This window comes from Centruroides vittatus, unplaced genomic scaffold (assembly GCF_030686945.1).
Source record: "Centruroides vittatus isolate TY-2023 unplaced genomic scaffold, ASM3068694v2 scaffold_2906, whole genome shotgun sequence".
NCBI classification, from domain to species: Eukaryota; Metazoa; Arthropoda; class Arachnida; order Scorpiones; family Buthidae; genus Centruroides; species Centruroides vittatus.
This window is the reverse complement of record NW_027122695.1, coordinates 193,379-204,100: the sequence shown is the minus strand read 5'-3', so window position 1 is coordinate 204,100 and position 10,722 is coordinate 193,379. Positions and strand designations below refer to the sequence as shown.

General features: G+C 31.8%; 1 long non-coding RNA gene across 1 annotated transcript; it reads left to right on the top strand.

The window, feature by feature from the left end:
• Window positions 1–3,614: 3,614 nt before the first annotated feature.
• On the top strand, window positions 3,615–9,627 carry LOC136987934 (uncharacterized). The gene is made up of 2 exons (XR_010882701.1): window positions 3,615–3,875; window positions 9,180–9,627. It is a non-coding gene; the product is annotated as an uncharacterized lncRNA (long non-coding RNA).
• The last annotated feature ends 1,095 nt before the right edge of the window (window positions 9,628–10,722 follow it).

The window sequence follows — 10,722 nt, the reverse complement described above, 5'->3', positions numbered from 1 at the left end:
GTTCTCTAGAAAACGCGAACAGTTGCGTCACTTCCGGCAGCATCTCACTGGATTTATGCCGAGATTTTGAATATGCCAGTAAAACATGCTTCCAGATTATCCGAAAGACATCTGTCCCATCAATTTCAGATAATAGTTTCTACTGTAAATAAAAATACCAGTAAATCGGCATAATGCATGTGAAAGTTTACTAAAAATATTTTTTATTGTTTTGAGATAATTTTCATTTAGCACCACCCTTGATTTAGTGCCAGTTTCAAAGGTAGAGATGTATTGAGGTTTGAATGTATTACACAGGTTCAACAAGCAAATATTTGATTTTCATAGTACAGATTTAAAAAATAATATACAACCTAATGTAGATTTATTGACCAATTTTTATAACGCAGTGGACCTTCGTTATAGCGCTGCTCACTATACCGCGCACTCGGTTATAGCGCGGGTGATGTTCGCGACACGATAAGCTCAATCACGTTTATACAGATTAGTGCGGTGTTAGTGAGTAGCACATTTTATCGTTAGAGTGTATTGAGTAATTGTGTATGTATTGAGTTCCTGAATGTATTTTGAATAGTGTTTAATTATTGTATGCATGATGAGTAAAAGAAAAGCTTGACATTATTGCTAAAGTAAAGAGGTGAACCGCGTTACACCGCGTTGCTCGGTATAACGCGGGTTTTGTTTCCCGCCCGACATGCGTGTTATATCAGGGGTCACTGTACTTTTAAAAGATTGCATAAATATCCAGAATTTCTTATTCCTGTCTCATCACAAGGCTGACTGTTTACTGCCAGATTCCTTGTAATTTAAAATATTTTTTGTAATAATAATAATAATTTTTTTTATAGGAAGTGAAGAATCTGAATTTGTGATTAAAAAAGAACCAGACTGTGATAATTATACTAATTTTGACAATGAAATTGAATGCAAAACATGCAATGATAAAGCAGAGATTGCGCGCTACAGTTTTTTTAAAACTGAAGATGTACGACATAATTTTGTAAAAGTGGAGGACGAACAGCTTAATTTTGACTTAGTAGAGGACAGCCGATATAATTTTGTCAAGGTAGAAGATGAACACAACTGTATTAAAGTTGAAGATGAACAACATAAGTTAAGTATAGAAGATGAACAATATAATTTTGTTAAAGTAGATGACGACGTTTGCAGAATTGGAATAGTCGACAATATATACAATTCATCTAGTGTTGAAGACGAACGTAATAAAATAATCAGGGTAGACGACGACATCAGAATTGAACATGAAAAATATAGCTTGGTGGGTAAAAATAGTTTATTTGATCATTCAGATAAAATTTTCATCTTGAAAAGCTTATTTTTATTTATAAAATTGTATATGAAAGGCTGATAAGCCTTTCATATACAATTATAATGAGTTCTGTTTCCTTGCGAGTTTAAATAACTTGCAAGGAAACAGAACTCGTTAATATCCAGTAGTAAAACATTTAGACCAGTTTATTTGGTAGTCACTCAAATTTAAACAACATTCAAAATTATAATCTGGAGTATGATCATGTGCAAAGATCTAAAATAATGTACGTGTACATTTAAAATTTAAAATCAAGTTTAAAGTAAAAAATTAAGCAAGAATTGTCATTTCTTGTGAGTAATAAATTAACAAGAAAGGCAAATTATATAAAAATTATTTGTATGGAAATCGCTGTGCAAATATGCTAATTAGGTTAATGTTACCTTAGGTAGCCAAGATGGCGGCTCATCTCTGAAACAGTGGGGACGTACTAATCTAACCTAACCCCTATTCTAATATGTCGGTTGGCAATAATTATTGTAATTTATTAGAATAGGTTAGGTTTAGGTTAGTATGTGCGTCCCCACTGTTTCAGAGATGAGCCGCCATCTTGGCTACCTAAGGTAACATTAACCGCTAATTAATACTCACTTTTAGATTTTTTTTTTTAATAGGATTATAAATAGTTTACCTAACTGATGCTTTGTCCTGTAGAATTACATTCTCTTGTAGCTAGCGATTGGTATTTACCTTTTGACAGTAGAATTGCAATTATATATTTCTGTATGTTAATTCTCTCATTTCATATTTATTTTTGTCATATATTAGTTAGTTAATAAGTCAACTGATTTGCCTTTCGGCAAATCAGTTAGCATATTAACTAATTGAAGTCGGCATTTCGAAGACTTGCATCATACTGAGAAAATCTACCGCACGTCCCTGGGTTTAGTCAATCAATTCTTTAAGTTCTAACTTTAAAGCTTTATCCTTATTTAGTTTGTCTGCTGATGGCGATTCAAAGTGGTTGAAAATGCAGTTTTATTGTAGTTTATTGGAAAAAAAGATTTTAAAAAACATGCCTGTACCGACGCTCCTTAATTTTGATCTCAAGATGGTTTAAAGTAAAACTACATAAATGCAATTACATTTAGCTTCCAGCAGTGGCTGAAACATTACGAAGGATTTTCGGTTGAAGGTAGCCTTTTTTTTTACTGCTGGATATTCTTTATTTGTTTGTGAGTATTCATAAAATATTCTGAAAATTTAAAATAAATGAAATAATGTGTTTTGAGTCTACAGATTTCTCTCTAACCTTTAGATAACTTAATTGAAAGAAAAGCTATGAAATAATTTGGTATTGAAGATTTCTTTGTATTAAAGCTTTAAGTGCTTTGTTAAACAGCAGTTAAATTACTAGGCATATAATAAATTTCCATTAAAATGTTTAATAAACTTTAATGGAAATGTTAATTATATCAAAGATGATAATATTTTAAAGTTTTACTTTCCTTTTTATATTTAAGAAAAACTAAAAATAAGGATGTTTATTTTATTCAACACTAACCAAGCTAAATCTGAATTTATATTAGAATTTTTTTAATGATATTTTATTTTATTATTTGTTTTTTTTCCATCTAGTATAAGAAAACGAATTTAAAAAATCTAGCAAGGAGTTGTGTAACTTTCCTGGCTGTTACAAGATTCTAATTATTAATCATAATAAATAAATAATATTACATGTGGCATCATCTATTTTGAGATTTTGATTATAAAACTTTATATATTTTTTAATTATTATAAATTAGCATAGGACTTAGTTTTGAGGGTAGAGATGAATTTTATAATGATCTGTAAAAACTAACAAATAAAATCTACATTAACCCCAACCCCATGTGAGATATGACATGTAACCACCCTCTACCTTTTCTCCCTTCACCTTTCTACACCAAAATTTAATAGCATCAGTGCCCCTTATACATAAGCATTTGTGCCAAATTTCGTTTCTTAATCTTTACTCCATGCTGAGATATTAAACAAAATGTACTCGCATGCACACACATGTGCAAACACATCCACGGAAGTTTTTTGACATTTTTGGGTTTACGGGCAGTGGCGTAGCAAACACAACTGGCGCCACCCTCCAAAAACACACACGGTTTGTCTTGGAGACCATTTGGGCACCCCTCTGCGAGTGGCGCCTTGTGCATGATACATCCCCTTGCACCCCCCTCGCTATGCCACTGTTTACGGGGTCTCAAAACGTGGAGATTTGCAAGAAACTCTGAGGTTCAAACTTGACATGATTCCTATACTTTTCCTTGTTATTATACATAACAGCCAGGAAAGTAAAAAGAGAGCAGTAATCAGTATTTTGTAATATCAAACTGTTTATATTTTCTTTTATGTATGTATGTATGTATATTTTTTTTAAACAGGTGAGAAATAAAGATATTTCTGGGTGTGGCATTCAAAGCTATAATTCAAATTGCTGCTATCAATCATATCAAGATTATTTTAAAAAATACCTTGTTTCCAGTTCTCCGGTTCGTCCAGAATTCGATCGTTTCGAAAACGGTCAATAGAAAATCGGAAAATAAAGAAAAAGGTAATCTTCAAACTCTTTTCATTTTTGTAATTGTTTGAAAGATTTTAGTTTAAAAAAGAAATGCATTTTATTGTTAAATTGAATATTTATAACTAATAATTTTTACCCAAATTTAAATGATCGTTCACTTCAGTTTTGTATGTATTTTGATTATTTAAACGCCACAGGAGCCAAATTTGCTGCCATGTTGCAATCTGTCAGGAATTTGCCTAAACATACTGAGCTTCAACTTTTTATTTGAAGATAAAATAATGGTAAATTATGTAACAGACTAAAATGTCTACATTTATGTATTACAGTCAGTTGAATACTGAATAACTTAAACACAAGAAGTACGTCTACTTAGTTTAGTAGAAACACTTTTATTTGTGTGTCCATTCAACAGTAACTCTAGCTAGTTTCTGAGCATAGGCAAACTGATATTTTGGAAGTTGTGCGAAGGGATGCAGGCATCCCCTCAGTAAGATGTGCCAGAGATCAAGGGATGTAAATTTCAAGGAGGAAGGGAAGGGGAGGTGCAGGAACAAGATCATTCTATAATTGAGAGTATTGTGTTGAAAAATTGCAGCCTGGCATTGCGGTGATGTCACAATAAAAAATAATTGCCTGTTCTATCCAGCATAAGCTGTGTAAATTTTCTTTGAAGCTAGTTAAGTAACAGGCAATTATAGAAATTATTAATCTTTTAACAGTTATTTTTCACAGGAAAATAAAGCTTTTATTTCAGAAAATATAAGATTTGTGCTAGAAAAGATATTACAAAAGGCTCTTCCAAACTGGATTTTATGATAAGATATTTATTTAAAATGAAGAAACAAAAGCATATGATTCATAAAATAAGATTTGCAAGAGAAAATATATTAAAAAAATATTTAGTATTGTATCCTGTTATAAAATGTTTGCGAAATATGCAAGAGGATGTATTCAAACTTAGTTTATAGATCACATTTGTCTACGCACGGCAATAGGAGACCTTTTATTTATGGTATAATATTTGTAAATAAAGATTGTTTATCAAAATGTATTTTTAAAAGAAATCGAACAGCCTCTACATTGTTCAATGCACAGAAATAATTTAAATCTTAGTCGGATTTCACAATGCATCAGACTTAATCTGCCAGAAGACGACAGATATTTCGAGTGGTGTATCTGCGATAAATTCCGTCATTCTTGATTGAATTATACAGGCTGTTTCCATCGAACGTTCAGAGTGTTGTGGATTAATTTTGGGAAAAAATATATAAGTATTGTAGTATAGACTACGATAATAGTATATCACACATCCGAACAAATGGATTTTAAAGAACAGTTTAAAACTAGGGACGTTCAAGTGGAACATCCCATATATAAGAAAAAAGAAGAGCTGTAAAGAAAAGTAAGAAGTGATATAAGAATTAATTAAATATATAAAAGCACGAAAATGTCCTTTCGTAGATAAAATATTTTTTCACATTGTCAGTGTGATGCTGGCTACACAGGGCATCCCATAAATCTGGGATCATTGCTTCTTACTCAACATCATGCTTTACGTGTAAGAATAAACAAAGATAACTTAACTCTTATGGTTCCTCATTTATGGGGAAGTCTGTATATTGTTTTTTAATCAAAAAGTCACTTAAATGAAAGATTCTGTAAGCTTAAACTCTGATTAGTATAGGTTACATACACTCTGGGGTACACAGTTTAATTCACAATGTTACTTAATTTCAACATATATACAGTAGATTTATATATTTAAATTCTGAAGAATAGGAATAATTAATGTTCATCTTGATGGACTTTAGTTTAATGAATCACTCGTTAAAAATCAAATTAATGAGAGATATTGCAAAAAGTATCCTATATTTAACATATCCAAATTTCTGTACAGTTTTTATATGTTACATGAAATAATCACGAGGAGATTTCGAAAGTCATCCTCAAAAACTTAGTTTTTTGTAACGTGGGGATGACTTTTTGAAAAACTTCTTGAGAGCAAAATTATTGTTTTAATATAAGCTAAAACCTCTTAGGAGTAGAATTTATCAAGTATGATCCCATGTACGATATGACTCCTGGTCCAATCATATCCCTTCCCTTCTCTTCCCTTCTTCCCTGTTCCCTTGACCTGTTTTTTCTGGAATTCAGTGGCATCAGTATCCTCATATAGGAGTTACCACAAGTTTTTCTGATAGTTTACACTGGAGATATAAGGCAAAGAATATCAAACTTTGTTGCCCTCTATCTCTGCTCAATCAAAAAAGGGCACCTAGGATTTTCCCACTTTGATAAATGGCGGGTAGTGTTTGAAATGCATAAAGAATTTATTATTTTCTGTCTTGACAGTAAAAAGCTTTCTCTTAAGAAACCGATCAGCTTTCATTCTTAAGTTAAGATCTTAGAAATTCACTTGTTTGAGTATATTCTAGCATAAGCACTGTGATCTGGAAAAATCCTTACAGATTCCAATGATACTGGATTACTTTGTGGCCGTTGGCCATATTAATGTATATTTTGTATTTGATAAATTTATAAATTTTAGTTAGGTTTAAGATTTCTTTTGTTTCTCTCCCTTTCCTGTTGACAAAAAAAAAAGACTTCCTTCTTAATCACTTTACTATCTAATTGTTTTACTACCTGATGGGGAGTGATGCCTCCGATGAAAAAACAGCGTTGTTAAAAACAAAGTAATAAAAAACAGAGAAGAGAGGAAAAGAAAGAAAGAAAGACAGAAGGGATCTCGGCTCTCGGCTCTCGACGAGAAAGGTCGTGGAGCACGGGTTGTAAGTTGGAACGACATAGGATAGAAATTGAAGCTCGACGAGTGAGGTCGAGACGGTGAAGGTATGTAGTGTTAAAGTAGACAAAAACCTTCCTGATGAACTGCCAATCTTATTGGACGGATTTGACAGCGGATTATCGACAAAGTGAACGAGAGGTACCTAAACGATAAAGCAATCAATATAGTGTCCGAAATCGACAAAGCAGTAAATCAGTTAAAAATAGGGGACAGGAGCAATATAAAACATCAAATAAGAAATGACATAAAAAGACTAGAAAACAGCACTAAACTAGGGGAAAAAATGCTAAGTGATAGAGGAGGAAAAGATTACTCAAAAAAATGCATAATATTAAAAAATTATTTAAAAGAAAAATAACTTAAACATAATCAAAGCTGATAAAACCAACCAAATTATCATTGTTAATAAAGAATGGGGAAAAAAGAAAAAATCAGAAATAGTCCTAACAGATGATTTTGTTGAACTAACCGAAGACCCAAAAGATGAAATTAAAAAATGGATGAATAAAGAAATTACGAAACTATACAAACAAAAAAAGATAACACCAGGGGAAAAAAACAAATACTCAACTACAAAGACATTAGAAAACCACAACTTAAAATCCGTCTTAAAACACACAAACCAGGCGAGATATGCAGACCACTAGTGGACTTTAAAAACACATTATCATCTAACCTAGAATTGTTCATAAAGAAAAAACTAAAAATAGTCCCATACTCAACCTACTCTATAAAAAACACTGACGAACTAATAAGGAAACTAATGACGGTTAAAATGAAACCAACATACAGGTTATTAAGTTTGGACATAAAATGGGAACTCGTTGAGGAAAGCCTACGCAAGATAGACATACATAACTGGCTACTAGAACTAATAAAATACAGTTTCTACAATAATTACTACCATATAGAGGAAAAAATATATAGACAAAAAAAAATGGCATTAGTATGGGAACAATAATCGGACCGAAACTCGCCGAAATATGCATGACAGAAATAGATAAAAAATTAGCAAACACAAATGGGATAACCTTTATGGCTAGATATGTAGATGATATAATAATAATATACGACAAAGCAATAACCAATGAAAATATAATATGCAACTATGCCAACACTCTAAGCAATACAATAAAATTTAAAAGTGAAACTGAAAGCAAAAAAGCAATAAATTATCTAGACATAACTATAACCAGGGAAGGAAACATCATCAACATAAAACCATACAAAAAAGCAGCAATGTGGACAAAATCCTTAACTATAAATCGTATTGCCCCATAACTATTAAAAGAAATAACTTTATAACAGCATTGTCTAAAATATGGAACAGAACATCTAAAGTTAAAGAGAGAGAAAAAAAACAAAAAAACGACCTAATAAATACTTTTGTCCTAAACGATTACCCAAACAGATTATTAAAAAAACAGACAACTGAATTCATTAAAAACAGATTCAACGTCAAAAATAACAATGAGAATATTACATATACGTCTTTCCCCGTATATTAAAGACACACATGAAAAATACAGAAAAGTCTTCAGAAAAAATGGTATTATAATAGCAGCCAAACTAAAAAATAAAATTAAAAACAGCATCAACATCACTGAAATCAAAAATGAAAACAAACTAGACGAAACAGGAGGGGTGTATGAAATAAAATGTACATGCAAAAAACTAGTAATATACATAGGAGAAACAGGAAGACAACTAAAGACCAGAATTAAAGAACATGAAGCAGCAATCAGACACAAATATAACCAATCACCATGGACCAATCACTGCAGCAAATTCGGATGCACAATCGATAAAAAAAAGTGTATAAATAATCCACAGAGAGAAGGACAACTACTTACGAAAATTCAAAGAACGCTTTGCAATAGTCAATAAAAGCAACACAATAAACTTAAATAACGGCATGGAGATAGACGTAGTGTGGGAGAAAATGGGAGGGGTTTAAGAAACGAAAATAAACTGAAAGGACAGTCAGAAATGCCTCGGGGGACGGTGACATAAACACCTCATAACAGAATGGCCTTAAAAAAATAAAAAAAAGGTTAGTACCGTATAATATTAACAATAATACAATTTGAAATAATCTCTTGCAATAATTTGTGTTAAATTAAGCTAAATAATGTAATAATCGTAACAATTCCTTATGACTAGTCCAAAAAACTGTAATAATCTTTTATAACTTACATATATATATATACATATGTATAAAAACCCAACTACAATAATCAATGTAACAAATGTGTTCTCTACCAATTGTAGAAATGTTAACACCTGATGAGGGGCGCAAAATAAACGGAAAAAATTGCACCCGAAATGCATAGTGGAATAAAGAATGATGTGAATAAAACCAAATAGTTTTTGTCTCTGATGAAATGCGGTACAGACGAAATAACTACGGTTAAACTAACCGTGAAGTTAAATCAATTAATTTTTTGGAAAAAGAAAATTTTTTCAAGGAAAATTGATACTTAAACAATATAAAAAACCGCACCATTAATATCTAATACTTATAGAGAGGTACCTACTGAAATGGATGATCGGAGGCATCAGTAACCCCGCCCAGTGTCACGGAGCATCCAGAGCAGAAATCCCGGGTATTTCCACCTTCCCCTTTTTCTGTACTTATATTCTCTTTTTCTTCCATTCTTATAGTCTGTAAGTAGGTTTAAGATAGATAAGGACCCTTGTAATATTAGTAGTATTGTTTTATGTATTCTGGACTTTGTAATTTCGCCGCCTACACGTTGGGATCCAGTGTAAAAGAACCCTGTAGCGTAGCGAATAAAAGTATAATTTTGTAAATTAACAAAGTGTGTTTGTTAATCCTCGCTTACCATTCGCTGTCGGTTATCACAACTTATTCTATTGAAGTTGATATTCAATGTGTATATTCTATATTTTGTATATATTTTATTATGAGAAACCATGTGTACAGCGGAATAAAACATATTACTTATAAAAGTGTGTTTGGTATCAATGTTTATTAACCTATAATATATTTTACAGAAGTTTGTATTGTGCCAATAAATTGTATTTTCTTGTTTATAAAATATATGTTTTATGAATAATAATTTAATGGAAGTCGAATCAATGAGTGCCTACTTAGTTTTGCTTATGAGCGATTGATGATTTTATAAGTAGGTCAAACACACAATAAGCGAGAAGATGAAACTAAGCTGGTAAATTTGCACCCCAGGTGTTTACTGCAATAGTTTTATTGCAGTATTGCTGGCCCCCAAATTAACACATTCAAATTTTAAATGATAGAACGGATTGCTCTTTGTTTTTACCAGGATTATTCTGTCGAAATTTTCGTTTATACCACAATATTTTGATAGTTAACCTTGACCTACATTTATCACTCCTACAAATTTGGATACCAAATGTTTGTACCAAGTAAAAGGTGATGTTAATCAATTATTATTTTGTACCGAAGTGTTCTCTATAGATTCTCATTTGGGATGACAATTTATGACTAGTGTAAGTAATGTTTATTCCATCACGGGCAGCCATTTTGCAAATTGTATAAGGAGACAAGCACAATGACGTCACTACGTATAAGTTAGCATTGACAAAACAAGCTGAGCTTAATTAAGGGCTGGGCCCCATTTAGGAGCGGGGGTCCTGAGCAAGTGTCTCAGTTGCCCGGCTCTAATGGTGGTCAAAGGTCGTGTAAGAAGGCGATTAGCCAGCCAATTTAAATGTAGGAAGATTTGTGTTCTCGCATTTCTGACATCATTTATATTCTTAACAGCTTCGTGTCGGCTTAAGTGTAATATTTAATTAAAAAAACAAGTTGCCAAAATGTCTTGCGTGATGTTACAAAAATTGTAAAGAATCCAGTAAAGTAATAATTTAAAAGATAACGTAAACTACTTTTACGGTTTAAATGAAAACGTTTGCCACTTGTGTTTAACATATAAATACATAAGGTTCTAGGTCTAGAATTTACAGAAATCCAGTGCACAACCTCTATGGATTTCTGTAAATTCTGCACCCTCTGAAAATTGTAGAACAATACAAATAAAACATAAGCATAGGAAATTTTTGTATCCC